This window comes from Schistocerca gregaria, chromosome 2, assembly GCF_023897955.1.
Source record: "Schistocerca gregaria isolate iqSchGreg1 chromosome 2, iqSchGreg1.2, whole genome shotgun sequence".
Lineage (NCBI taxonomy): Eukaryota > Metazoa > Arthropoda > Insecta > Orthoptera > Acrididae > Schistocerca > Schistocerca gregaria.
This window is the reverse complement of record NC_064921.1, coordinates 225,512,621-225,536,602: the sequence shown is the minus strand read 5'-3', so window position 1 is coordinate 225,536,602 and position 23,982 is coordinate 225,512,621. Positions and strand designations below refer to the sequence as shown.

Here is a 23,982-nt window from a genome sequence, read left to right as displayed (position 1 = left end):
AAATGTCCACAAAAAGGGAACACTTTCATGCAAACGCTTCTTCGCGGTAACACGATCCCAAACCATAACAGGGCAGAGTGGAAAACAAGAGGAAAAGAAAGAAAGGAAAACAAAAATCCTCGCAATACACCATATACGAGGCAATTCCCAAGGGAGAAATGTCTCCCGATTACGTTATATTTTTCGTTCCTGATACTGAATATACATGCATCGCTAAACGAATTCTCTCACTATCACGTCACAGTTTTAAGCAGGAATGGGGAAAATTAATTAAGTCGACATCGGTAAGGAGCAAAAGCATGCGCCAAAGCGACATGCAAAAAATTTGCAAAGGTCAGAACATAATCGGTACGAACACGGTACTTGCCGTGTTCAGTCCATAAGTAGGTGAGAAAATCTAAACGATCCGTCAGTTTGAGATAAAACACTAGATCGCGTGTTGGCCCGATTAACCAGATCGTGGCATTGCGTTTGGTGGATGGAAACGCCTTACACTGAGGTACGATTGCATCTGCCACTGTCACCTGCGCTATAGACACCCTGTTGACGAGACGAACCATATCCCGAGCAGTGTCCCACACAGCACGGAACCGACGGCACACGAAACGATGTTCAATGGTATCTTCGACATGGCACTCTTCGCATGCAGGGGACGGACTCAGATGAATAGAGTGCAGTTTAGCATTTGTAGGAATCGTGCCATTGACCACTTTATACCACGTTGCTCTGACAGGTGCAGGAAGCACGGGGGTGGTGATGTTGCGCCAAACTGTCCGCCAGTCAGTATGTGGTAGGCGGTACTCCCACTTGTTTCTGGCCGGTAATCCCCGCAGAGCACGGACAATGTCGCCCACACGGCCCCCGCTGGTGCCACTATGCGCAAGATAACTGCTGTTAAAATAAAAAAGCCGCACGTAATTCAGCGCAAAGGGTATGTGGCTGACAGAGACCGGAGCAACCACGGAAGGTGGGCGGTATTGGGTGAACAACCTGACCGTGGCACTGCTGGTGCCTTTCTCCAATACGGCCGTAGTCCGTTTGAGGAGGAGCGCCGCGCATTTGGCGGAAAAATCCACCAGACCGAGTCCCCCATCGGCCGGATGTAAGGTGCAGGTGGCTAACGAAACCTTGAAAATGTCCCCTTTCCATAGGAGCCAGTAGACGGCCTGTTTAATAGCGCGATCTAGAAGCTTAGGAACCGGGAGAACCTGTGCCAAATACCACGCTCGAGCTAAGATGGTAGTGTTAATGAGATGCACCTTGTCATGGAGCGCCAAATGTCGGGCCGCATGAATTTTAACAACCGCCCTAACGGTGTGTAAGACGGGACGCCAATTCAGAGCCTCCATGCGCTGAGGATTATCAGATAAAATAACCCCCAGGACTTTGTGCTGCTGCACAACACTGAACCAATTTCGACGCACATGGCTCATGCGTGGAGTAAGAGGCAGCAAAACCGTCTTGTGAACATTCACAACGGCCCCCGTCGCCTTCTCAAACAGCCGGAGAACAGAGTACAGGGTATCTACATCGGCCGGCCGACCCAAGAACACCCCAAGATCATCGGCATAAGCCCGACAAGTGAGGCGATCTTCCCCAAGTTGGATCCCGGGACACTCTCGGCAGATAGACCGCAGCAGCGGGTCGAGCGCCAAAGCGTAAAGTGTCATTGACAACGGGCAACCCTGTCTGACCGAGCGAGTTAGACGTATAGGCTGACTGAGGGACCCATTGACCATGACACTCGACGTGGCATTGCGCAAAAAACCCTGAACCGTGTGGGTAAACTTACGGCCAAAGCCCATTGCAACCATGATACGCCGCAAATAGGCATGGCCAACCCTGTCAAACGCATTCTGGAAATCGATCAACATAATGGCTGCCGACCGAACTCTGTTGCCGCGTACAAAACCGATACAGTCCCTATAGGCCAGAACGGCGTCAAAAATATTCCTGTCACGCACAGCACACGTCTGATGTTCACAGAGAACGCGCGGCATGACTTGCCGCAGTCTGTGCGCGACGCACCTCGCCATGATCTTATAGTCCGCGTTTAACAGAGTGATCGGTCGAACAGCGTGGATATTCGGCGTCGCTTTCGATTTGGGAATGAGCGTGATGCATCCCGCTGCAAATTCCGTTGGTAGAGGAGCGCCATTAAGAATTTCATTCGCGATACCGGTTAACGTATCGCGTAAAAGGTTAAAAAATTGCAAATAAAATTCAGCGGGAATGCCGTCCATTCCGGGAGATTTTCCCCTAGGACTTCGCTTGACAGCTTCGTGCAATTCATCGGACGTAAATGCCTCATTAAGATGGACACGGTCTGTGCGACGTAAAACATTTGGAATCCCCTGTAAAAGACGACGCAGCGCAGCGGGTTCGACATCAACGTCCCGAAAGAGAGACTCAAAATGTGCGTGGATTTCCCTCTCAATCGTCACCCTGTCGGAAGTCTTTGTTCCATCCCGAGTGACCCACGCATTAAAGGCCAATCGTTCGCGCATCTTCCGCTCTCTGTTAAGATGATATATAGAGAGCGGCTCCCCGTCCACGGCACCCACAGGTTGGCACCGAGTAACCGGCCCCCTACCCTTTCGCCGCAGATCGGTCAAAAGTTCGGCCTGAAATTGTTTAAAAATGGGAAGAAGATGCGGCTGGGCCGTAACTTGGCGGGCGAGGTCCTTCAAACAGCTCTGATAAAACTGTGACGTCGAGCGACGCCAGTGCGCTGCGTCTCGGCTAAAATTAATTAAAAAGGTCCGGACTGCAGGTTTGGCAGTGCCAACCCACCACCCGAGAACGCTACTATCACCGGGTTTAGCCTGCAAAAGTTTGTGCCACATATCAGTGAAGCACTGCTGAAAATGAGAGTCGGCCAGCAGGCTGCAGTTAAACTTCCATAGATTTCGGCGATAGGAAGGCCTAAAAAATGGAAGCGAAAGTTCACAAAAATAACTGCAGTGATCTGAAAAAATAACCGGCCTGACCTCAGATCGAGCCACCGGGGCCGCAAGTGACGATGACACATAGATCCGATCAAGTCGGCTGTGTCCCTGTGGATAAAAATAGGTAAATTGGGTGTCAACCGGGTGGAGCATTCGCCACGTGTCCTGCAGATTAAAACTTGTGAGAAGCGTGTGGAGTTCCTGACACTTGTTGGAGCGCGGCTCCTGATCGCGGTCATCGGTGACCGCATTAAAATCACCGCCGAGAATTAAATGAGCGGAATTACGGTGCAAAACCTCACACAGCTCCTGACTATAAAAGAGCCGCCGCGCCGCGTAGTCGCTACCGGAAGGAGCATAAACATTAACAAACGTGACGCCTTCAATAGTGCACGCAATAGCGCGGCCAGTAGGGAGACACTCGATATTAGTGACATTGAGCCCGGGGCAGACTAAAATAGCTGTACCGGTGACATTGTCTGACACCACATTATCCACAATAACGTAGTCACTCAGATCGGTTAAAAGCAGGAGAGCCTCCCGTGTCACTTCTTGCAAAAAAGCGACATGGCAACGGGTTTCACATAAAAGAGTTTTTAATGCAAGGACCTTATGAGGACTACGCATTTTGTTAACATTAACAGTAAGTATATGCCACCGACGCGTGTCAGGAACCATACACAACGCAAGGAGCAACAAATACAGTGTGCACAAGAAGCGAGGCAGTATCGCTGCGAAGATAACAACTAATGTAGACAAGATCGGCGGCGGGGGGCACACACCAGACACAGCAAAGACAAGAAATAACAAGAAGAATAAAATTCAAAGAAGCGTGCACAACGGTGGAAGCATTGGCGTCACAAGGAGTACACACTGTTTCAACACAAAACGACTAAAAGTTCCGCCAGCGGACAATAAACACCAGACACTTTCAAAGGCTAAAACTTAGGTCCGCAAAAAATTGCATGCACACGTGCCGCTAAAAATATGCAAGGAAGTGGCAAGCACAGTAAAATATGTCTAAAACGGATGTCACACATCAGACGCGCGAAAAAAAAAAAAAAAAAAAAAAAAAAAAAAAAAAAAAAAAAAAAAAAAAAAAAGTATACGCACCACAAAAGCGGCACATGCACCGGTAGGACAGCACATGGTCTTGAGAGGAACGGGGTAAACACACAAAAAACGCGTGTCAGACCCTATACACAACAAAACTACACAACTGTGTGAAAAATGAATGCTCACATCTGGAAAAGCACCCGTGTATCCATAAGGATCCAAGTGAGCGGCAAGAACGACTAAAATGTGCCGCCTACGAGCGGCTGGCACCCAACACATTGAAAAATACCAAACACATTTAAAATACACACCAAATAAAAACATACAACGACGGGTGCAGTGGCGCTGCCAAAATTACACTCGCGTGCAAAATACAGATTAAAACGTGCAACAGACCGGTGGCACACAAGAGAGACAAGAATACGCCACATAAAACAACGTTAAACTTAGGCAACGGCGGATGCAATCACGCTGCCAAGCAAAGAGCAAAGTCGCGCTACGTACCGGCTCCAGTGCCGTCGTCCACCTCCACGTCCGCCGCCCAGTCACACTTATCACCGGAAAACACGGGGGGCTGAACCACCTCCGTGTCCATACTAACAGCGGCACCGGAAGGAGCCGCCGTGGCAGGTCCAGCGCCGATGGTAGAAACAGATCCAGAATCCTGCGAGTGCGGCCGGATGCGACGGCAATGTGAGTCGTCCGATTTGCGTTTAGCTGCCAAGTGTGCAGGAGACACGCCCTGAACAACGTCCATCGCCATACCGCTTGCTACGACAGGCTCCGTTTTAGTAAGGAGAACCTTTAGCTGCCGAACTTTCTCGTCCCGCTTGGACTCCGCGGAACTCACGGACGCCTCGGGCTGACTGCAAGCAGCAGGCCGCTGCCGACGGCGTTCGGAAGCCGGCGCCTGCCGCGAGTCAACAACCGCGCGCTGCGAGGCCCGTTGCAATTTTTTTAGTTTAGAGGTGGACTTGTATGGTGGAACACAAGTTACCACCGGGGACGGCGTTCGCGACTTACGAGAGGAAACACTCGAAATACTCACGCTGCGAATGCGGGGAACGTTTTCAGCCCTCTCAGTCGGCCTTTCCCGACGCGGTTTGGGTTCCGCGGGGGCGTCAAGACGCACCTCGCGGTCTACAACAACGACGGCAGCAGCGGACACATTCTCATTCACAACAGTGGGAGCAGCCTCTGATACGGGTTCTAATACGGACAGCGTTACATCAGCCGGTACAGGGTCAGACATAATCGGTAGCTCAATTTTGTCAACAGCCTGCGTATCAGGCACGGGGGCCGCTACATCGACAGGCAAAGAAATCACAGGCAACGCCGGGGAGCTATCAGCAACAGGAACGGAAGGTGTAACGTCCATAGCCACAACGTCGGTCGCAATCGCAGGTGCAGACACACGACTCGCACGTGCGGGGGAGGCGCCAAGCGCGACCGACGCCCACGTCACCTCATCCTGACCGTCTGTCCTTGGTAATTGCACTGGGCGACTACGTTTCGGACAGTCCTGTCGAAAATGTCCGGTACCATTGCAAAAAGAACAGGTTGCCGGTTGACCGCTATAAGTAATAAAGGCCCGATGGCCAGCAACAACAACAAAAGACGGTATATGCTGTCGGACAATCATGCGGACACTGCGAACACCGTTCTCAACGTCGTAATGATAAGCTGACGACCATTTCTCTTTTACGACCGAAAGCACTGTACCATACGGAAGTAAACTACGAGAAATAGTTTCATTACGGACTTCGAATGGCAGGTTAAACACGCGAACAGTGCGTATACCATAACCCGCGTTCGATAACACAACATCACTAATAGTACCGTCAAGGTGCCTGATTTTACGTATACCACCATTCACATTGACTAGAGTATCACACATATCGGAAGACGACAGTTTTAAAAATACCGAGTTAAGGAACGCGTCAAGTTGAACGCCAAGAACAACACTTTTCGGTAATTGAAGATCACTTTTAATCCATTCATGAATCTCGAAAGCCGTAGGCCTACGCACGGATCTATCAAACGCGCACTGAATATTGTTCTGACGATTCTCTGAATGATTGAGATCCATGGTACTCACAGGAATAACAAACTACTGCAGAAAGAGCACCGCGAGGCACACGCCGCCGACCGCGATCCGCAAGTAAACACCGCCCGACACGCCGCAGCGAGCGCGCGATGTGTTCGGGCCCACGGCTCCGAAGAGACTGGTGCCTGAAACCAGCGCCTTAGACCGCTCGGCCACGTTACCTACGCGACCCAACGGCCACAGGAGCTGCGTTCTACCCCTCGAGAACACACGGCAATGGCACAAAAACGAGAAGTAAAAATTGGCAGCGGTGGGATTCGAACCCACGCCTCCGAAGAGACTGGTGCCTTAAACCAGCGCCTTAGACCGCTCGGCCACGCTACCTGCACCAGAGTTCGTGGCATTTGTAGAAAACAGTGCACGACACAACTTCCTGATCTTCTGCGACGCGTTGCTCATACATCGAACCTCAAACCACTGCACTTTTCGAATAGAGATTAACTACACAGGCAGCTGCCAGCGCTCTGGTGCGGCGGCATCGCGTGTTGATATTGAATCGGTAGTGCCACCTGCAGCCTGTGGAACATGAGCAAACAATCAGGAGGGCACCGTGATTTCAAACACTGGGTCACTATCGTCATTGCAGCGACAGCAAGGCAGAACTTTAAAAAGTGCCGTGACCAGGACTCGAACCTGGGTTATTGCGGCCACAACGCAATGGCAATGTCCTAACCACTAGACGATCACGGCCACGGAGCCACCGCCGAAAGTAGCCTTCTCGACTGCAAGTGGCGATGAACAGCAAAGCTCGGCCGACTGCGTCTCGCCACAGCTGTGTCACACGCGGTCTCCATCATATGCATACCTGCAAACGACCGTGCCTGCGCTCTTGGGACACTGAGCAGAGTGGTTAGCTGCATTCAACGCCCGTGGCAATGTCTTGCAGTCCTCCAAGTCTGTTGACCGCAGGTATGTGCCTCGATAAGAGGTGGACAGATGTCGCATCTCTCTCGCCGTCACTTGTGGCCGCGAACCATATTTTACGTAGTTTTCTGCAAGCGTCAGCGGAGCGTCAGTCGAGCTAAGTCGGGACAAGTCGCATAAGAGGAGCAACAAAACGCGAATTTCCGGTACCGGGAATCGAACCCGGGCCTCCTGGGTGAGAGCCAGGTATCCTAGCCACTAGACCACACCGGATAACGACGCAAGCGCTCCTCCAGCAAACGCAGCAAGCACCTTCCCGCTATTTGGCGACAACTGCAAAAATTTACGTTTCCACTTTGTAGAACGGCATGCTCGGGACGTATCTCGTGGAGACGAACGCCAGCGATCATGAGACCAACCTGCGCCGGTGAATCCTGTTGTTACACCACGCACTGTGCTACGACAATTTACGAAAGCGACGATCACGCTTTGCTGCGCTATTTCCTTCGCGGGTAATCAGAGCTCTGGATTACGAGACAGAAAACGTTGGCAGCGGTGGGATTCGAACCCACGCCTCCGAAGAGACTGGTGCCTGAAACCAGCGCCTTAGACCGCTCGGCCACGTTACCTACGCGACCCAACGGCCACAGGAGCTGCGTTCTACCCCTCGAGAACACACGGCAATGGCACAAAAACGAGAAGTAAAAATTGGCAGCGGTGGGATTCGAACCCACGCCTCCGAAGAGACTGGTGCCTTAAACCAGCGCCTTAGACCGCTCGGCCACGCTACCTGCACCAGAGTTCGTGGCATTTGTAGAAAACAGTGCACGACACAACTTCCTGATCTTCTGCGACGCGTTGCTCATACATCGAACCTCAAACCACTGCACTTTTCGAATAGAGATTAACTACACAGGCAGCTGCCAGCGCTCTGGTGCGGCGGCATCGCGTGTTGATATTGAATCGGTAGTGCCACCTGCAGCCTGTGGAACATGAGCAAACAATCAGGAGGGCACCGTGATTTCAAACACTGGGTCACTATCGTCATTGCAGCGACAGCAAGGCAGAACTTTAAAAAGTGCCGTGACCAGGACTCGAACCTGGGTTATTGCGGCCACAACGCAATGGCAATGTCCTAACCACTAGACGATCACGGCCACGGAGCCACCGCCGAAAGTAGCCTTCTCGACTGCAAGTGGCGATGAACAGCAAAGCTCGGCCGACTGCGTCTCGCCACAGCTGTGTCACACGCGGTCTCCATCATATGCATACCTGCAAACGACCGTGCCTGCGCTCTTGGGACACTGAGCAGAGTGGTTAGCTGCATTCAACGCCCGTGGCAATGTCTTGCAGTCCTCCAAGTCTGTTGACCGCAGGTATGTGCCTCGATAAGAGGTGGACAGATGTCGCATCTCTCTCGCCGTCACTTGTGGCCGCGAACCATATTTTACGTAGTTTTCTGCAAGCGTCAGCGGAGCGTCAGTCGAGCTAAGTCGGGACAAGTCGCATAAGAGGAGCAACAAAACGCGCATTTCCGGTACCGGGAATCGAACCCGGGCCTCCTGGGTGAGAGCCAGGTATCCTAGCCACTAGACCACACCGGATAACGACGCAAGCGCTCCTCCAGCAAACGCAGCAAGCACCTTCCCGCTATTTGGCGACAACTGCAAAAATTTACGTTTCCACTTTGTAGAACGGCATGCTCGGGACGTATCTCGTGGAGACGAACGCCAGCGATCATGAGACCAACCTGCGCCGGTGAATCCTGTTGTTACACCACGCAATGTGCTACGACAATTTACGAAAGCGACGATCACGCTTTGCTGCGCTATTTCCTTCGCGGGTAATCAGAGCTCTGGATTACGAGACAGAAAACGTTGGCAGCGGTGGGATTCGAACCCACGCCTCCGAAGAGACTGGTGCCTGAAACCAGCGCCTTAGACCGCTCGGCCACGTTACCTACGCGACCCAACGGCCACAGGAGCTGCGTTCTACCCCTCGAGAACACACGGCAATGGCACAAAAACGAGAAGTAAAAATTGGCAGCGGTGGGATTCGAACCCACGCCTCCGAAGAGACTGGTGCCTTAAACCAGCGCCTTAGACCGCTCGGCCACGCTACCTGCACCAGAGTTCGTGGCATTTGTAGAAAACAGTGCACGACACAACTTCCTGATCTTCTGCGACGCGTTGCTCATACATCGAACCTCAAACCACTGCACTTTTCGAATAGAGATTAACTACACAGGCAGCTGCCAGCGCTCTGGTGCGGCGGCATCGCGTGTTGATATTGAATCGGTAGTGCCACCTGCAGCCTGTGGAGCATGAGCAAACAATCAGGAGGGCACCGTGATTTCAAACACTGGGTCACTATCGTCATTGCAGCGACAGCAAGGCAGAACTTTAAAAAGTGCCGTGACCAGGACTCGAACCTGGGTTATTGCGGCCACAACGCAATGGCAATGTCCTAACCACTAGACGATCACGGCCACGGAGCCACCGCCGAAAGTAGCCTTCTCGACTGCAAGTGGCGATGAACAGCAAAGCTCGGCCGACTGCGTCTCGCCACAGCTGTGTCACACGCGGTCTCCATCATATGCATACCTGCAAACGACCGTGCCTGCGCTCTTGGGACACTGAGCAGAGTGGTTAGCTGCATTCAACGCCCGTGGCAATGTCTTGCAGTCCTCCAAGTCTGTTGACCGCAGGTATGTGCCTCGATAAGAGGTGGACAGATGTCGCATCTCTCTCGCCGTCACTTGTGGCCGCGAACCATATTTTACGTAGTTTTCTGCAAGCGTCAGCGGAGCGTCAGTCGAGCTAAGTCGGGACAAGTCGCATAAGAGGAGCAACAAAACGCGAATTTCCGGTACCGGGAATCGAACCCGGGCCTCCTGGGTGAGAGCCAGGTATCCTAGCCACTAGACCACACCGGATAACGACGCAAGCGCTCCTCCAGCAAACGCAGCAAGCACCTTCCCGCTATTTGGCGACAACTGCAAAAATTTACGTTTCCACTTTGTAGAACGGCATGCTCGGGACGTATCTCGTGGAGACGAACGCCAGCGATCATGAGACCAACCTGCGCCGGTGAATCCTGTTGTTACACCACGCACTGTGCTACGACAATTTACGAAAGCGACGATCACGCTTTGCTGCGCTATTTCCTTCGCGGGTAATCAGAGCTCTGGATTACGAGACAGAAAACGTTGGCAGCGGTGGGATTCGAACCCACGCCTCCGAAGAGACTGGTGCCTGAAACCAGCGCCTTAGACCGCTCGGCCACGTTACCTACGCGACCCAACGGCCACAGGAGCTGCGTTCTACCCCTCGAGAACACACGGCAATGGCACAAAAACGAGAAGTAAAAATTGGCAGCGGTGGGATTCGAACCCACGCCTCCGAAGAGACTGGTGCCTTAAACCAGCGCCTTAGACCGCTCGGCCACGCTACCTGCACCAGAGTTCGTGGCATTTGTAGAAAACAGTGCACGACACAACTTCCTGATCTTCTGCGACGCGTTGCTCATACATCGAACCTCAAACCACTGCACTTTTCGAATAGAGATTAACTACACAGGCAGCTGCCAGCGCTCTGGTGCGGCGGCATCGCGTGTTGATATTGAATCGGTAGTGCCACCTGCAGCCTGTGGAACATGAGCAAACAATCAGGAGGGCACCGTGATTTCAAACACTGGGTCACTATCGTCATTGCAGCGACAGCAAGGCAGAACTTTAAAAAGTGCCGTGACCAGGACTCGAACCTGGGTTATTGCGGCCACAACGCAATGGCAATGTCCTAACCACTAGACGATCACGGCCACGGAGCCACCGCCGAAAGTAGCCTTCTCGACTGCAAGTGGCGATGAACAGCAAAGCTCGGCCGACTGCGTCTCGCCACAGCTGTGTCACACGCGGTCTCCATCATATGCATACCTGCAAACGACCGTGCCTGCGCTCTTGGGACACTGAGCAGAGTGGTTAGCTGCATTCAACGCCCGTGGCAATGTCTTGCAGTCCTCCAAGTCTGTTGACCGCAGGTATGTGCCTCGATAAGAGGTGGACAGATGTCGCATCTCTCTCGCCGTCACTTGTGGCCGCGAACCATATTTTACGTAGTTTTCTGCAAGCGTCAGCGGAGCGTCAGTCGAGCTAAGTCGGGACAAGTCGCATAAGAGGAGCAACAAAACGCGAATTTCCGGTTCCGGGAATCGAACCCGGGCCTCCTGGGTGAGAGCCAGGTATCCTAGCCACTAGACCACACCGGATAACGACGCAAGCGCTCCTCCAGCAAACGCAGCAAGCACCTTCCCGCTATTTGGCGACAACTGCAAAAATTTACGTTTCCACTTTGTAGAACGGCATGCTCGGGACGTATCTCGTGGAGACGAACGCCAGCGATCATGAGACCAACCTGCGCCGGTGAATCCTGTTGTTACACCACGCACTGTGCTACGACAATTTACGAAAGCGACGATCACGCTTTGCTGCGCTATTTCCTTCGCGGGTAATCAGAGCTCTGGATTACGAGACAGAAAACGTTGGCAGCGGTGGGATTCGAACCCACGCCTCCGAAGAGACTGGTGCCTGAAACCAGCGCCTTAGACCGCTCGGCCACGTTACCTACGCGACCCAACGGCCACAGGAGCTGCGTTCTACCCCTCGAGAACACACGGCAATGGCACAAAAACGAGAAGTAAAAATTGGCAGCGGTGGGATTCGAACCCACGCCTCCGAAGAGACTGGTGCCTTAAACCAGCGCCTTAGACCGCTCGGCCACGCTACCTGCACCAGAGTTCGTGGCATTTGTAGAAAACAGTGCACGACACAACTTCCTGATCTTCTGCGACGCGTTGCTCATACATCGAACCTCAAACCACTGCACTTTTCGAATAGAGATTAACTACACAGGCAGCTGCCAGCGCTCTGGTGCGGCGGCATCGCGTGTTGATATTGAATCGGTAGTGCCACCTGCAGCCTGTGGAACATGAGCAAACAATCAGGAGGGCACCGTGATTTCAAACACTGGGTCACTATCGTCATTGCAGCGACAGCAAGGCAGAACTTTAAAAAGTGCCGTGACCAGGACTCGAACCTGGGTTATTGCGGCCACAACGCAATGGCAATGTCCTAACCACTAGACGATCACGGCCACGGAGCCACCGCCGAAAGTAGCCTTCTCGACTGCAAGTGGCGATGAACAGCAAAGCTCGGCCGACTGCGTCTCGCCACAGCTGTGTCACACGCGGTCTCCATCATATGCATACCTGCAAACGACCGTGCCTGCGCTCTTGGGACACTGAGCAGAGTGGTTAGCTGCATTCAACGCCCGTGGCAATGTCTTGCAGTCCTCCAAGTCTGTTGACCGCAGGTATGTGCCTCGATAAGAGGTGGACAGATGTCGCATCTCTCTCGCCGTCACTTGTGGCCGCGAACCATATTTTACGTAGTTTTCTGCAAGCGTCAGCGGAGCGTCAGTCGAGCTAAGTCGGGACAAGTCGCATAAGAGGAGCAACAAAACGCGAATTTCCGGTTCCGGGAATCGAACCCGGGCCTCCTGGGTGAGAGCCAGGTATCCTAGCCACTAGACCACACCGGATAACGACGCAAGCGCTCCTCCAGCAAACGCAGCAAGCACCTTCCCGCTATTTGGCGACAACTGCAAAAATTTACGTTTCCACTTTGTAGAACGGCATGCTCGGGACGTATCTCGTGGAGACGAACGCCAGCGATCATGAGACCAACCTGCGCCGGTGAATCCTGTTGTTACACCACGCACTGTGCTACGACAATTTACGAAAGCGACGATCACGCTTTGCTGCGCTATTTCCTTCGCGGGTAATCAGAGCTCTGGATTACGAGACAGAAAACGTTGGCAGCGGTGGGATTCGAACCCACGCCTCCGAAGAGACTGGTGCCTGAAACCAGCGCCTTAGACCGCTCGGCCACGTTACCTACGCGACCCAACGGCCACAGGAGCTGCGTTCTACCCCTCGAGAACACACGGCAATGGCACAAAAACGAGAAGTAAAAATTGGCAGCGGTGGGATTCGAACCCACGCCTCCGAAGAGACTGGTGCCTTAAACCAGCGCCTTAGACCGCTCGGCCACGCTACCTGCACCAGAGTTCGTGGCATTTGTAGAAAACAGTGCACGACACAACTTCCTGATCTTCTGCGACGCGTTGCTCATACATCGAACCTCAAACCACTGCACTTTTCGAATAGAGATTAACTACACAGGCAGCTGCCAGCGCTCTGGTGCGGCGGCATCGCGTGTTGATATTGAATCGGTAGTGCCACCTGCAGCCTGTGGAACATGAGCAAACAATCAGGAGGGCACCGTGATTTCAAACACTGGGTCACTATCGTCATTGCAGCGACAGCAAGGCAGAACTTTAAAAAGTGCCGTGACCAGGACTCGAACCTGGGTTATTGCGGCCACAACGCAATGGCAATGTCCTAACCACTAGACGATCACGGCCACGGAGCCACCGCCGAAAGTAGCCTTCTCGACTGCAAGTGGCGATGAACAGCAAAGCTCGGCCGACTGCGTCTCGCCACAGCTGTGTCACACGCGGTCTCCATCATATGCATACCTGCAAACGACCGTGCCTGCGCTCTTGGGACACTGAGCAGAGTGGTTAGCTGCATTCAACGCCCGTGGCAATGTCTTGCAGTCCTCCAAGTCTGTTGACCGCAGGTATGTGCCTCGATAAGAGGTGGACAGATGTCGCATCTCTCTCGCCGTCACTTGTGGCCGCGAACCATATTTTACGTAGTTTTCTGCAAGCGTCAGCGGAGCGTCAGTCGAGCTAAGTCGGGACAAGTCGCATAAGAGGAGCAACAAAACGCGAATTTCCGGTACCGGGAATCGAACCCGGGCCTCCTGGGTGAGAGCCAGGTATCCTAGCCACTAGACCACACCGGATAACGACGCAAGCGCTCCTCCAGCAAACGCAGCAAGCACCTTCCCGCTATTTGGCGACAACTGCAAAAATTTACGTTTCCACTTTGTAGAACGGCATGCTCGGGACGTATCTCGTGGAGACGAACGCCAGCGATCATGAGACCAACCTGCGCCGGTGAATCCTGTTGTTACACCACGCACTGTGCTACGACAATTTACGAAAGCGACGATCACGCTTTGCTGCGCTATTTCCTTCGCGGGTAATCAGAGCTCTGGATTACGAGACAGAAAACGTTGGCAGCGGTGGGATTCGAACCCACGCCTCCGAAGAGACTGGTGCCTGAAACCAGCGCCTTAGACCGCTCGGCCACGTTACCTACGCGACCCAACGGCCACAGGAGCTGCGTTCTACCCCTCGAGAACACACGGCAATGGCACAAAAACGAGAAGTAAAAATTGGCAGCGGTGGGATTCGAACCCACGCCTCCGAAGAGACTGGTGCCTTAAACCAGCGCCTTAGACCGCTCGGCCACGCTACCTGCACCAGAGTTCGTGGCATTTGTAGAAAACAGTGCACGACACAACTTCCTGATCTTCTGCGACGCGTTGCTCATACATCGAACCTCAAACCACTGCACTTTTCGAATAGAGATTAACTACACAGGCAGCTGCCAGCGCTCTGGTGCGGCGGCATCGCGTGTTGATATTGAATCGGTAGTGCCACCTGCAGCCTGTGGAACATGAGCAAACAATCAGGAGGGCACCGTGATTTCAAACACTGGGTCACTATCGTCATTGCAGCGACAGCAAGGCAGAACTTTAAAAAGTGCCGTGACCAGGACTCGAACCTGGGTTATTGCGGCCACAACGCAATGGCAATGTCCTAACCACTAGACGATCACGGCCACGGAGCCACCGCCGAAAGTAGCCTTCTCGACTGCAAGTGGCGATGAACAGCAAAGCTCGGCCGACTGCGTCTCGCCACAGCTGTGTCACACGCGGTCTCCATCATATGCATACCTGCAAACGACCGTGCCTGCGCTCTTGGGACACTGAGCAGAGTGGTTAGCTGCATTCAACGCCCGTGGCAATGTCTTGCAGTCCTCCAAGTCTGTTGACCGCAGGTATGTGCCTCGATAAGAGGTGGACAGATGTCGCATCTCTCTCGCCGTCACTTGTGGCCGCGAACCATATTTTACGTAGTTTTCTGCAAGCGTCAGCGGAGCGTCAGTCGAGCTAAGTCGGGACAAGTCGCATAAGAGGAGCAACAAAACGCGCATTTCCGGTACCGGGAATCGAACCCGGGCCTCCTGGGTGAGAGCCAGGTATCCTAGCCACTAGACCACACCGGATAACGACGCAAGCGCTCCTCCAGCAAACGCAGCAAGCACCTTCCCGCTATTTGGCGACAACTGCAAAAATTTACGTTTCCACTTTGTAGAACGGCATGCTCGGGACGTATCTCGTGGAGACGAACGCCAGCGATCATGAGACCAACCTGCGCCGGTGAATCCTGTTGTTACACCACGCACTGTGCTACGACAATTTACGAAAGCGACGATCATGCTTTGCTGCGCTATTTCCTTCGCGGGTAATCAGAGCTCTGGATTACGAGACAGAAAACGTTGGCAGCGGTGGGATTCGAACCCACGCCTCCGAAGAGACTGGTGCCTGAAACCAGCGCCTTAGACCGCTCGGCCACGTTACCTACGCGACCCAACGGCCACAGGAGCTGCGTTCTACCCCTCGAGAACACACGGCAATGGCACAAAAACGAGAAGTAAAAATTGGCAGCGGTGGGATTCGAACCCACGCCTCCGAAGAGACTGGTGCCTTAAACCAGCGCCTTAGACCGCTCGGCCACGCTACCTGCACCAGAGTTCGTGGCATTTGTAGAAAACAGTGCACGACACAACTTCCTGATCTTCTGCGACGCGTTGCTCATACATCGAACCTCAAACCACTGCACTTTTCGAATAGAGATTAACTACACAGGCAGCTGCCAGCGCTCTGGTGCGGCGGCATCGCGTGTTGATATTGAATCGGTAGTGCCACCTGCAGCCTGTGGAACATGAGCAAACAATCAGGAGGGCACCGTGATTTCAAACACTGGGTCACTATCGTCATTGCAGCGACAGCAAGGCAGAACTTTAAAAAGTGCCGTGACCAGGACTCGAACCTGGGTTATTGCGGCCACAACGCAATGGCAATGTCCTAACCACTAGACGATCACGGCCACGGAGCCACCGCCGAAAGTAGCCTTCTCGACTGCAAGTGGCGATGAACAGCAAAGCTCGGCCGACTGCGTCTCGCCACAGCTGTGTCACACGCGGTCTCCATCATATGCATACCTGCAAACGACCGTGCCTGCGCTCTTGGGACACTGAGCAGAGTGGTTAGCTGCATTCAACGCCCGTGGCAATGTCTTGCAGTCCTCCAAGTCTGTTGACCGCAGGTATGTGCCTCGATAAGAGGTGGACAGATGTCGCATCTCTCTCGCCGTCACTTGTGGCCGCGAACCATATTTTACGTAGTTTTCTGCAAGCGTCAGCGGAGCGTCAGTCGAGCTAAGTCGGGACAAGTCGCATAAGAGGAGCAACAAAACGCGAATTTCCGGTACCGGGAATCGAACCCGGGCCTCCTGGGTGAGAGCCAGGTATCCTAGCCACTAGACCACACCGGATAACGACGCAAGCGCTCCTCCAGCAAACGCAGCAAGCACCTTCCCGCTATTTGGCGACAACTGCAAAAATTTACGTTTCCACTTTGTAGAACGGCATGCTCGGGACGTATCTCGTGGAGACGAACGCCAGCGATCATGAGACCAACCTGCGCCGGTGAATCCTGTTGTTACACCACGCACTGTGCTACGACAATTTACGAAAGCGACGATCACGCTTTGCTGCGCTATTTCCTTCGCGGGTAATCAGAGCTCTGGATTACGAGACAGAAAACGTTGGCAGCGGTGGGATTCGAACCCACGCCTCCGAAGAGACTGGTGCCTGAAACCAGCGCCTTAGACCGCTCGGCCACGTTACCTACGCGACCCAACGGCCACAGGAGCTGCGTTCTACCCCTCGAGAACACACGGCAATGGCACAAAAACGAGAAGTAAAAATTGGCAGCGGTGGGATTCGAACCCACGCCTCCGAAGAGACTGGTGCCTTAAACCAGCGCCTTAGACCGCTCGGCCACGCTACCTGCACCAGAGTTCGTGGCATTTGTAGAAAACAGTGCACGACACAACTTCCTGATCTTCTGCGACGCGTTGCTCATACATCGAACCTCAAACCACTGCACTTTTCGAATAGAGATTAACTACACAGGCAGCTGCCAGCGCTCTGGTGCGGCGGCATCGCGTGTTGATATTGAATCGGTAGTGCCACCTGCAGCCTGTGGAACATGAGCAAACAATCAGGAGGGCACCGTGATTTCAAACACTGGGTCACTATCGTCATTGCAGCGACAGCAAGGCAGAACTTTAAAAAGTGCCGTGACCAGGACTCGAACCTGGGTTATTGCGGCCACAACGCAATGGCAATGTCCTAACCACTAGACGATCACGGCCACGGAGCCACCGCCGAAAGTAGCCTTCTCGACTGCAAGTGGCGATGAACAGCAAAGCTCGGCCGACTGCGTCTCGCCACAGCTGTGTCACACGCGGTCTCCATCATATGCATACCTGCAAACGACCGTGCCTGCGCTCTTGGGACACTGAGCAGAGTGGTTAGCTGCATTCAACGCCCGTGGCAATGTCTTGCAGTCCTCCAAGTCTGTTGACCGCAGGTATGTGCCTCGATAAGAGGTGGACAGATGTCGCATCTCTCTCGCCGTCACTTGTGGCCGCGAACCATATTTTACGTAGTTTTCTGCAAGCGTCAGCGGAGCGTCAGTCGAGCTAAGTCGGGACAAGTCGCATAAGAGGAGCAACAAAACGCGCATTTCCGGTACCGGGAATCGAACCCGGGCCTCCTGGGTGAGAGCCAGGTATCCTAGCCACTAGACCACACCGGATAACGACGCAAGCGCTCCTCCAGCAAACGCAGCAAGCACCTTCCCGCTATTTGGCGACAACTGCAAAAATTTACGTTTCCACTTTGTAGAACGGCATGCTCGGGACGTATCTCGTGGAGACGAACGCCAGCGATCATGAGACCAACCTGCGCCGGTGAATCCTGTTGTTACACCACGCACTGTGCTACGACAATTTACGAAAGCGACGATCATGCTTTGCTGCGCTATTTCCTTCGCGGGTAATCAGAGCTCTGGATTACGAGACAGAAAACGTTGGCAGCGGTGGGATTCGAACCCACGCCTCCGAAGAGACTGGTGCCTGAAACCAGCGCCTTAGACCGCTCGGCCACGTTACCTACGCGACCCAACGGCCACAGGAGCTGCGTTCTACCCCTCGAGAACACACGGCAATGGCACAAAAACGAGAAGTAAAAATTGGCAGCGGTGGGATTCGAACCCACGCCTCCGAAGAGACTGGTGCCTTAAACCAGCGCCTTAGACCGCTCGGCCACGCTACCTGCACCAGAGTTCGTGGCATTTGTAGAAAACAGTGCACGACACAACTTCCTGATCTTCTGCGACGCGTTGCTCATACATCGAACCTCAAACCACTGCACTTTTCGAATAGAGATTAACTACACAGGCAGCTGCCAGCGCTCTGGTGCGGCGGCATCGCGTGTTGATATTGAATCGGTAGTGCCACCTGCAGCCTGTGGAACATGAGCAAACAATCAGGAGGGCACCGTGATTTCAAACACTGGGTCACTATCGTCATTGCAGCGACAGCAAGGCAGAACTTTAAAAAGTGCCGTGACCAGGACTCGAACCTGGGTTATTGCGGCCACAACGCAATGGCAATGTCCTAACCACTAGACGATCACGGCCACGGAGCCACCGCCGAAAGTAGCCTTCTCGACTGCAAGTGGCGATGAACAGCAAAGCTCGGCCGACTGCGTCTCGCCACAGCTGTGTCACACGCGGTCTCCATCATATGCATACCTGCAAACGACCGTGCCTGCGCTCTTGGGACACTGAGCAGAGTGGTTAGCTGCATTCAACGCCCGTGGCAATGTCTTGCAGTCCTCCAAGTCTGTTGACCGCAGGTATGTGCCTCGATAAGAGGTGGACAGATGTCGCATCTCTCTCGCCGTCACTTGTGGCCGCGAACCATATTTTACGTAGTTTTCTGCAAGCGTCAGCGGAGCGTCAGTCGAGCTAAGTCGGGACAAGTCGCATAAGAGGAGCAACAAAACGCGCATTTCCGGTACCGGGAATCGAACCCGGGCCTCCTGGGTGAGAGCCAGGTATCCTAGCCACTAGACCACACCGGATAACGACGCAAGCGCTCCTCCAGCAAACGCAGCAAGCACCTTCCCGCTATTTGGCGACAACTGCAAAAATTTACGTTTCCACTTTGTAGAACGGCATGCTCGGGACGTATCTCGTGGAGACGAACGCCAGCGATCATGAGACCAACCTGCGCCGGTGAATCCTGTTGTTACACCACGCACTGTGCTACGACAATTTACGAAAGCGACGATCACGCTTTGCTGCGCTATTTCCTTCGCGGGTAATCAGAGCTCTGGATTACGAGACAGAAAACGTTGGCAGCGGTGGGATTCGAACCCACGCCTCCGAAGAGACTGGTGCCTGAAACCAGCGCCTTAGACCGCTCGGCCACGTTACCTACGCGACCCAACGGCCACAGGAGCTGCGTTCTACCCCTCGAGAACACACGGCAATGGCACAAAAACGAGAAGTAAAAATTGGCAGCGGTGGGATTCGAACCCACGCCTCCGAAGAGACTGGTGCCTTAAACCAGCGCCTTAGACCGCTCGGCCACGCTACCTGCACCAGAGTTCGTGGCATTTGTAGAAAACAGTGCACGACACAACTTCCTGATCTTCTGCGACGCGTTGCTCATACATCGAACCTCAAACCACTGCACTTTTCGAATAGAGATTAACTACACAGGCAGCTGCCAGCGCTCTGGTGCGGCGGCATCGCGTGTTGATATTGAATCGGTAGTGCCACCTGCAGCCTGTGGAACATGAGCAAACAATCAGGAGGGCACCGTGATTTCAAACACTGGGTCACTATCGTCATTGCAGCGACAGCAAGGCAGAACTTTAAAAAGTGCCGTGACCAGGACTCGAACCTGGGTTATTGCGGCCACAACGCAATGGCAATGTCCTAACCACTAGACGATCACGGCCACGGAGCCACCGCCGAAAGTAGCCTTCTCGACTGCAAGTGGCGATGAACAGCAAAGCTCGGCCGACTGCGTCTCGCCACAGCTGTGTCACACGCGGTCTCCATCATATGCATACCTGCAAACGACCGTGCCTGCGCTCTTGGGACACTGAGCAGAGTGGTTAGCTGCATTCAACGCCCGTGGCAATGTCTTGCAGTCCTCCAAGTCTGTTGACCGCAGGTATGTGCCTCGATAAGAGGTGGACAGATGTCGCATCTCTCTCGCCGTCACTTGTGGCCGCGAACCATATTTTACGTAGTTTTCTGCAAGCGTCAGCGGAGCGTCAGTCGAGCTAAGTCGGGACAAGTCGCATAAGAGGAGCAACAAAACGCGCATTTCCGGTACCGGGAATCGAACCCGGGCCTCCTGGGTGAGAGCCAGGTATCCTAGCCACTAGACCACACCGGATAACGACGCAAGCGCTCCTCCAGCAAACGCAGCAAGCACCTTCCCGCTATTTGGCGACAACTGCAAAAATTTACGTTTCCACTTTGTAGAACGGCATGCTCGGGACGTATCTCGTGGAGACGAACGCCAGCGATCATGAGACCAACCTGCGCCGGTGAATCCTGTTGTTACACCACGCACTGTGCTACGACAATTTACGAAAGCGACGATCATGCTTTGCTGCGCTATTTCCTTCGCGGGTAATCAGAGCTCTGGATTACGAGACAGAAAACGTTGGCAGCGGTGGGATTCGAACCCACGCCTCCGAAGAGACTGGTGCCTGAAACCAGCGCCTTAGACCGCTCGGCCACGTTACCTACGCGACCCAACGGCCACAGGAGCTGCGTTCTACCCCTCGAGAACACACGGCAATGGCACAAAAACGAGAAGTAAAAATTGGCAGCGGTGGGATTCGAACCCACGCCTCCGAAGAGACTGGTGCCTTAAACCAGCGCCTTAGACCGCTCGGCCACGCTACCTGCACCAGAGTTCGTGGCATTTGTAGAAAACAGTGCACGACACAACTTCCTGATCTTCTGCGACGCGTTGCTCATACATCGAACCTCAAACCACTGCACTTTTCGAATAGAGATTAACTACACAGGCAGCTGCCAGCGCTCTGGTGCGGCGGCATCGCGTGTTGATATTGAATCGGTAGTGCCACCTGCAGCCTGTGGAACATGAGCAAACAATCAGGAGGGCACCGTGATTTCAAACACTGGGTCACTATCGTCATTGCAGCGACAGCAAGGCAGAACTTTAAAAAGTGCCGTGACCAGGACTCGAACCTGGGTTATTGCGGCCACAACGCAATGGCAATGTCCTAACCACTAGACGATCACGGCCACGGAGCCACCGCCGAAAGTAGCCTTCTCGACTGCAAGTGGCGATGAACAGCAAAGCTCGGCCGACTGCGTCTCGCCACAGCTGTGTCACACGCGGTCTCCATCATATGCATACCTGCAAACGACCGTGCCTGCGCTCTTGGGACACTGAGCAGAGTGGTTAGCTGCATTCAACGCCCGTGGCAATGTCTTGCAGTCCTCCAAGTCTGTTGACCGCAGGTATGTGCCTCGATAAGAGGTGGACAGATGTCGCATCTCTCTCGCCGTCACTTGTGGCCGCGAACCATATTTTACGTAGTTTTCTGCAAGCGTCAGCGGAGCGTCAGTCGAGCTAAGTCGGGACAAGTCGCATAAGAGGAGCAACAAAACGCGCATTTCCGGTACCGGGAATCGAACCCGGGCCTCCTGGGTGAGAGCCAGGTATCCTAGCCACTAGACCACACCGGATAACGACGCAAGCGCTCCTCCAGCAAACGCAGCAAGCACCTTCCCGCTATTTGGCGACAACTGCAAAAATTTACGTTTCCACTTTGTAGAACGGCATGCTCGGGACGTATCTCGTGGAGACGAACGCCAGCGATCATGAGACCAACCTGCGCCGGTGAATCCTGTTGTTACACCACGCACTGTGCTACGACAATTTACGAAAGCGACGATCATGCTTTGCTGCGCTATTTCCTTCGCGGGTAATCAGAGCTCTGGATTACGAGACAGAAAACGTTGGCAGCGGTGGGATTCGAACCCACGCCTCCGAAGAGACTGGTGCCTGAAACCAGCGCCTTAGACCGCTCGGCCACGTTACCTACGCGACCCAACGGCCACAGGAGCTGCGTTCTACCCCTCGAGAACACACGGCAATGGCACAAAAACGAGAAGTAAAAATTGGCAGCGGTGGGATTCGAACCCACGCCTCCGAAGAGACTGGTGCCTTAAACCAGCGCCTTAGACCGCTCGGCCACGCTACCTGCACCAGAGTTCGTGGCATTTGTAGAAAACAGTGCACGACACAACTTCCTGATCTTCTGCGACGCGTTGCTCATACATCGAACCTCAAACCACTGCACTTTTCGAATAGAGATTAACTACACAGGCAGCTGCCAGCGCTCTGGTGCGGCGGCATCGCGTGTTGATATTGAATCGGTAGTGCCACCTGCAGCCTGTGGAACATGAGCAAACAATCAGGAGGGCACCGTGATTTCAAACACTGGGTCACTATCGTCATTGCAGCGACAGCAAGGCAGAACTTTAAAAAGTGCCGTGACCAGGACTCGAACCTGGGTTATTGCGGCCACAACGCAATGGCAATGTCCTAACCACTAGACGATCACGGCCACGGAGCCACCGCCGAAAGTAGCCTTCTCGACTGCAAGTGGCGATGAACAGCAAAGCTCGGCCGACTGCGTCTCGCCACAGCTGTGTCACACGCGGTCTCCATCATATGCATACCTGCAAACGACCGTGCCTGCGCTCTTGGGACACTGAGCAGAGTGGTTAGCTGCATTCAACGCCCGTGGCAATGTCTTGCAGTCCTCCAAGTCTGTTGACCGCAGGTATGTGCCTCGATAAGAGGTGGACAGATGTCGCATCTCTCTCGCCGTCACTTGTGGCCGCGAACCATATTTTACGTAGTTTTCTGCAAGCGTCAGCGGAGCGTCAGTCGAGCTAAGTCGGGACAAGTCGCATAAGAGGAGCAACAAAACGCGCATTTCCGGTACCGGGAATCGAACCCGGGCCTCCTGGGTGAGAGCCAGGTATCCTAGCCACTAGACCACACCGGATAACGACGCAAGCGCTCCTCCAGCAAACGCAGCAAGCACCTTCCCGCTATTTGGCGACAACTGCAAAAATTTACGTTTCCACTTTGTAGAACGGCATGCTCGGGACGTATCTCGTGGAGACGAACGCCAGCGATCATGAGACCAACCTGCGCCGGTGAATCCTGTTGTTACACCACGCAATGTGCTACGACAATTTACGAAAGCGACGATCACGCTTTGCTGCGCTATTTCCTTCGCGGGTAATCAGAGCTCTGGATTACGAGACAGAAAACGTTGGCAGCTTTTTTTTTTTTTTTTTTTTTTTTTTAAGAGCTGCGTCCTACCCCACGAGAACACACCGCATCGGCACAAAAATGAGACGTCAAAATTGGCAACTTTTTTTTTTTTTTTTTTTTTTTTTTTTTTTTTTTTTTTTTTTTTTTTTTTTACATGTCCAGTCAGCACACAAAGCAAAACGCCATTCAGCAACAGAGAAGTCATAATCACGGACGTACTCCGTGGAAAAAGAAAGAGAGGTGCGATGATCACTCTTAAAAAAAAAAAAAAAAAAAAAAAAAAAAAAAAAAAAAAAAAAAAAAATTCAATTAGGAAAATCACACCATCAATCCTGACTAAAGTAAAAGTAAGTAAAACACAATGAAATGTCCACAATAAAGGGAACACTTTCATGCAAACGCTTCTTCGCGCTAACACGATCCCAAACCATAACATGGCAGAGTGGAAAACAAGAGGAAAATAAAGAAAGGAAAACAAAAATCCTCG

The 23,982-nt window shown here is 53.3% G+C and overlaps 51 non-coding genes across 51 annotated transcripts; all 51 read right to left on the bottom strand.

The window, feature by feature from the left end:
• Positions 1-6,353: 6,353 nt before the first annotated feature.
• On the bottom strand, positions 6,354-6,435 carry Trnal-aag (transfer RNA leucine (anticodon AAG)). Its single transcript has one exon. It is a non-coding gene; the product is annotated as a tRNA-Leu (tRNA).
• Positions 6,436-6,723: 288 nt separating this feature from the next.
• On the bottom strand, positions 6,724-6,801 carry Trnah-gug (transfer RNA histidin (anticodon GUG)). The gene has a single exon. It is a non-coding gene; the product is annotated as a tRNA-His (tRNA).
• Positions 6,802-7,176: 375 nt separating this feature from the next.
• On the bottom strand, positions 7,177-7,248 carry Trnae-cuc (transfer RNA glutamic acid (anticodon CUC)). The gene has a single exon. It is a non-coding gene; the product is annotated as a tRNA-Glu (tRNA).
• A 274-nt stretch (positions 7,249-7,522) lies between these two features.
• Positions 7,523-7,604, bottom strand: Trnal-cag (transfer RNA leucine (anticodon CAG)). The gene has a single exon. It is a non-coding gene; the product is annotated as a tRNA-Leu (tRNA).
• An 80-nt stretch (positions 7,605-7,684) lies between these two features.
• On the bottom strand, positions 7,685-7,766 carry Trnal-aag (transfer RNA leucine (anticodon AAG)). Its single transcript has one exon. It is a non-coding gene; the product is annotated as a tRNA-Leu (tRNA).
• Positions 7,767-8,054: 288 nt separating this feature from the next.
• On the bottom strand, positions 8,055-8,132 carry Trnah-gug (transfer RNA histidin (anticodon GUG)). The gene has a single exon. It is a non-coding gene; the product is annotated as a tRNA-His (tRNA).
• A 375-nt stretch (positions 8,133-8,507) lies between these two features.
• On the bottom strand, positions 8,508-8,579 carry Trnae-cuc (transfer RNA glutamic acid (anticodon CUC)). The gene has a single exon. It is a non-coding gene; the product is annotated as a tRNA-Glu (tRNA).
• A 274-nt stretch (positions 8,580-8,853) lies between these two features.
• Positions 8,854-8,935, bottom strand: Trnal-cag (transfer RNA leucine (anticodon CAG)). The gene has a single exon. It is a non-coding gene; the product is annotated as a tRNA-Leu (tRNA).
• An 80-nt stretch (positions 8,936-9,015) lies between these two features.
• Trnal-aag (transfer RNA leucine (anticodon AAG)) lies at positions 9,016-9,097 on the bottom strand. Its single transcript has one exon. It is a non-coding gene; the product is annotated as a tRNA-Leu (tRNA).
• A 288-nt stretch (positions 9,098-9,385) lies between these two features.
• Trnah-gug (transfer RNA histidin (anticodon GUG)) lies at positions 9,386-9,463 on the bottom strand. Its single transcript has one exon. It is a non-coding gene; the product is annotated as a tRNA-His (tRNA).
• Positions 9,464-9,838: 375 nt separating this feature from the next.
• On the bottom strand, positions 9,839-9,910 carry Trnae-cuc (transfer RNA glutamic acid (anticodon CUC)). The gene has a single exon. It is a non-coding gene; the product is annotated as a tRNA-Glu (tRNA).
• A 274-nt stretch (positions 9,911-10,184) lies between these two features.
• Positions 10,185-10,266, bottom strand: Trnal-cag (transfer RNA leucine (anticodon CAG)). The gene has a single exon. It is a non-coding gene; the product is annotated as a tRNA-Leu (tRNA).
• An 80-nt stretch (positions 10,267-10,346) lies between these two features.
• Trnal-aag (transfer RNA leucine (anticodon AAG)) lies at positions 10,347-10,428 on the bottom strand. The gene has a single exon. It is a non-coding gene; the product is annotated as a tRNA-Leu (tRNA).
• A 288-nt stretch (positions 10,429-10,716) lies between these two features.
• On the bottom strand, positions 10,717-10,794 carry Trnah-gug (transfer RNA histidin (anticodon GUG)). Its single transcript has one exon. It is a non-coding gene; the product is annotated as a tRNA-His (tRNA).
• Positions 10,795-11,169: 375 nt separating this feature from the next.
• Positions 11,170-11,241, bottom strand: Trnae-cuc (transfer RNA glutamic acid (anticodon CUC)). The gene has a single exon. It is a non-coding gene; the product is annotated as a tRNA-Glu (tRNA).
• A 274-nt stretch (positions 11,242-11,515) lies between these two features.
• On the bottom strand, positions 11,516-11,597 carry Trnal-cag (transfer RNA leucine (anticodon CAG)). The gene has a single exon. It is a non-coding gene; the product is annotated as a tRNA-Leu (tRNA).
• An 80-nt stretch (positions 11,598-11,677) lies between these two features.
• On the bottom strand, positions 11,678-11,759 carry Trnal-aag (transfer RNA leucine (anticodon AAG)). The gene has a single exon. It is a non-coding gene; the product is annotated as a tRNA-Leu (tRNA).
• A 288-nt stretch (positions 11,760-12,047) lies between these two features.
• On the bottom strand, positions 12,048-12,125 carry Trnah-gug (transfer RNA histidin (anticodon GUG)). Its single transcript has one exon. It is a non-coding gene; the product is annotated as a tRNA-His (tRNA).
• A 375-nt stretch (positions 12,126-12,500) lies between these two features.
• On the bottom strand, positions 12,501-12,572 carry Trnae-cuc (transfer RNA glutamic acid (anticodon CUC)). Its single transcript has one exon. It is a non-coding gene; the product is annotated as a tRNA-Glu (tRNA).
• A 274-nt stretch (positions 12,573-12,846) lies between these two features.
• On the bottom strand, positions 12,847-12,928 carry Trnal-cag (transfer RNA leucine (anticodon CAG)). The gene has a single exon. It is a non-coding gene; the product is annotated as a tRNA-Leu (tRNA).
• An 80-nt stretch (positions 12,929-13,008) lies between these two features.
• On the bottom strand, positions 13,009-13,090 carry Trnal-aag (transfer RNA leucine (anticodon AAG)). Its single transcript has one exon. It is a non-coding gene; the product is annotated as a tRNA-Leu (tRNA).
• A 288-nt stretch (positions 13,091-13,378) lies between these two features.
• Trnah-gug (transfer RNA histidin (anticodon GUG)) lies at positions 13,379-13,456 on the bottom strand. The gene has a single exon. It is a non-coding gene; the product is annotated as a tRNA-His (tRNA).
• Positions 13,457-13,831: 375 nt separating this feature from the next.
• Positions 13,832-13,903, bottom strand: Trnae-cuc (transfer RNA glutamic acid (anticodon CUC)). The gene has a single exon. It is a non-coding gene; the product is annotated as a tRNA-Glu (tRNA).
• Positions 13,904-14,177: 274 nt separating this feature from the next.
• On the bottom strand, positions 14,178-14,259 carry Trnal-cag (transfer RNA leucine (anticodon CAG)). Its single transcript has one exon. It is a non-coding gene; the product is annotated as a tRNA-Leu (tRNA).
• Positions 14,260-14,339: 80 nt separating this feature from the next.
• On the bottom strand, positions 14,340-14,421 carry Trnal-aag (transfer RNA leucine (anticodon AAG)). The gene has a single exon. It is a non-coding gene; the product is annotated as a tRNA-Leu (tRNA).
• A 288-nt stretch (positions 14,422-14,709) lies between these two features.
• On the bottom strand, positions 14,710-14,787 carry Trnah-gug (transfer RNA histidin (anticodon GUG)). Its single transcript has one exon. It is a non-coding gene; the product is annotated as a tRNA-His (tRNA).
• A 375-nt stretch (positions 14,788-15,162) lies between these two features.
• Trnae-cuc (transfer RNA glutamic acid (anticodon CUC)) lies at positions 15,163-15,234 on the bottom strand. The gene has a single exon. It is a non-coding gene; the product is annotated as a tRNA-Glu (tRNA).
• A 274-nt stretch (positions 15,235-15,508) lies between these two features.
• On the bottom strand, positions 15,509-15,590 carry Trnal-cag (transfer RNA leucine (anticodon CAG)). Its single transcript has one exon. It is a non-coding gene; the product is annotated as a tRNA-Leu (tRNA).
• Positions 15,591-15,670: 80 nt separating this feature from the next.
• Positions 15,671-15,752, bottom strand: Trnal-aag (transfer RNA leucine (anticodon AAG)). Its single transcript has one exon. It is a non-coding gene; the product is annotated as a tRNA-Leu (tRNA).
• A 288-nt stretch (positions 15,753-16,040) lies between these two features.
• On the bottom strand, positions 16,041-16,118 carry Trnah-gug (transfer RNA histidin (anticodon GUG)). The gene has a single exon. It is a non-coding gene; the product is annotated as a tRNA-His (tRNA).
• Positions 16,119-16,493: 375 nt separating this feature from the next.
• On the bottom strand, positions 16,494-16,565 carry Trnae-cuc (transfer RNA glutamic acid (anticodon CUC)). The gene has a single exon. It is a non-coding gene; the product is annotated as a tRNA-Glu (tRNA).
• A 274-nt stretch (positions 16,566-16,839) lies between these two features.
• On the bottom strand, positions 16,840-16,921 carry Trnal-cag (transfer RNA leucine (anticodon CAG)). Its single transcript has one exon. It is a non-coding gene; the product is annotated as a tRNA-Leu (tRNA).
• An 80-nt stretch (positions 16,922-17,001) lies between these two features.
• Trnal-aag (transfer RNA leucine (anticodon AAG)) lies at positions 17,002-17,083 on the bottom strand. The gene has a single exon. It is a non-coding gene; the product is annotated as a tRNA-Leu (tRNA).
• Positions 17,084-17,371: 288 nt separating this feature from the next.
• Positions 17,372-17,449, bottom strand: Trnah-gug (transfer RNA histidin (anticodon GUG)). The gene has a single exon. It is a non-coding gene; the product is annotated as a tRNA-His (tRNA).
• A 375-nt stretch (positions 17,450-17,824) lies between these two features.
• Positions 17,825-17,896, bottom strand: Trnae-cuc (transfer RNA glutamic acid (anticodon CUC)). Its single transcript has one exon. It is a non-coding gene; the product is annotated as a tRNA-Glu (tRNA).
• Positions 17,897-18,170: 274 nt separating this feature from the next.
• Positions 18,171-18,252, bottom strand: Trnal-cag (transfer RNA leucine (anticodon CAG)). Its single transcript has one exon. It is a non-coding gene; the product is annotated as a tRNA-Leu (tRNA).
• Positions 18,253-18,332: 80 nt separating this feature from the next.
• On the bottom strand, positions 18,333-18,414 carry Trnal-aag (transfer RNA leucine (anticodon AAG)). Its single transcript has one exon. It is a non-coding gene; the product is annotated as a tRNA-Leu (tRNA).
• A 288-nt stretch (positions 18,415-18,702) lies between these two features.
• Trnah-gug (transfer RNA histidin (anticodon GUG)) lies at positions 18,703-18,780 on the bottom strand. The gene has a single exon. It is a non-coding gene; the product is annotated as a tRNA-His (tRNA).
• A 375-nt stretch (positions 18,781-19,155) lies between these two features.
• Positions 19,156-19,227, bottom strand: Trnae-cuc (transfer RNA glutamic acid (anticodon CUC)). The gene has a single exon. It is a non-coding gene; the product is annotated as a tRNA-Glu (tRNA).
• Positions 19,228-19,501: 274 nt separating this feature from the next.
• Positions 19,502-19,583, bottom strand: Trnal-cag (transfer RNA leucine (anticodon CAG)). The gene has a single exon. It is a non-coding gene; the product is annotated as a tRNA-Leu (tRNA).
• Positions 19,584-19,663: 80 nt separating this feature from the next.
• On the bottom strand, positions 19,664-19,745 carry Trnal-aag (transfer RNA leucine (anticodon AAG)). Its single transcript has one exon. It is a non-coding gene; the product is annotated as a tRNA-Leu (tRNA).
• Positions 19,746-20,033: 288 nt separating this feature from the next.
• On the bottom strand, positions 20,034-20,111 carry Trnah-gug (transfer RNA histidin (anticodon GUG)). The gene has a single exon. It is a non-coding gene; the product is annotated as a tRNA-His (tRNA).
• Positions 20,112-20,486: 375 nt separating this feature from the next.
• Trnae-cuc (transfer RNA glutamic acid (anticodon CUC)) lies at positions 20,487-20,558 on the bottom strand. The gene has a single exon. It is a non-coding gene; the product is annotated as a tRNA-Glu (tRNA).
• A 274-nt stretch (positions 20,559-20,832) lies between these two features.
• Positions 20,833-20,914, bottom strand: Trnal-cag (transfer RNA leucine (anticodon CAG)). The gene has a single exon. It is a non-coding gene; the product is annotated as a tRNA-Leu (tRNA).
• Positions 20,915-20,994: 80 nt separating this feature from the next.
• On the bottom strand, positions 20,995-21,076 carry Trnal-aag (transfer RNA leucine (anticodon AAG)). The gene has a single exon. It is a non-coding gene; the product is annotated as a tRNA-Leu (tRNA).
• Positions 21,077-21,364: 288 nt separating this feature from the next.
• On the bottom strand, positions 21,365-21,442 carry Trnah-gug (transfer RNA histidin (anticodon GUG)). Its single transcript has one exon. It is a non-coding gene; the product is annotated as a tRNA-His (tRNA).
• A 375-nt stretch (positions 21,443-21,817) lies between these two features.
• Trnae-cuc (transfer RNA glutamic acid (anticodon CUC)) lies at positions 21,818-21,889 on the bottom strand. The gene has a single exon. It is a non-coding gene; the product is annotated as a tRNA-Glu (tRNA).
• A 274-nt stretch (positions 21,890-22,163) lies between these two features.
• On the bottom strand, positions 22,164-22,245 carry Trnal-cag (transfer RNA leucine (anticodon CAG)). The gene has a single exon. It is a non-coding gene; the product is annotated as a tRNA-Leu (tRNA).
• An 80-nt stretch (positions 22,246-22,325) lies between these two features.
• On the bottom strand, positions 22,326-22,407 carry Trnal-aag (transfer RNA leucine (anticodon AAG)). Its single transcript has one exon. It is a non-coding gene; the product is annotated as a tRNA-Leu (tRNA).
• A 288-nt stretch (positions 22,408-22,695) lies between these two features.
• On the bottom strand, positions 22,696-22,773 carry Trnah-gug (transfer RNA histidin (anticodon GUG)). The gene has a single exon. It is a non-coding gene; the product is annotated as a tRNA-His (tRNA).
• A 375-nt stretch (positions 22,774-23,148) lies between these two features.
• Positions 23,149-23,220, bottom strand: Trnae-cuc (transfer RNA glutamic acid (anticodon CUC)). Its single transcript has one exon. It is a non-coding gene; the product is annotated as a tRNA-Glu (tRNA).
• Between the last annotated feature and the right edge of the window lie 762 nt (positions 23,221-23,982).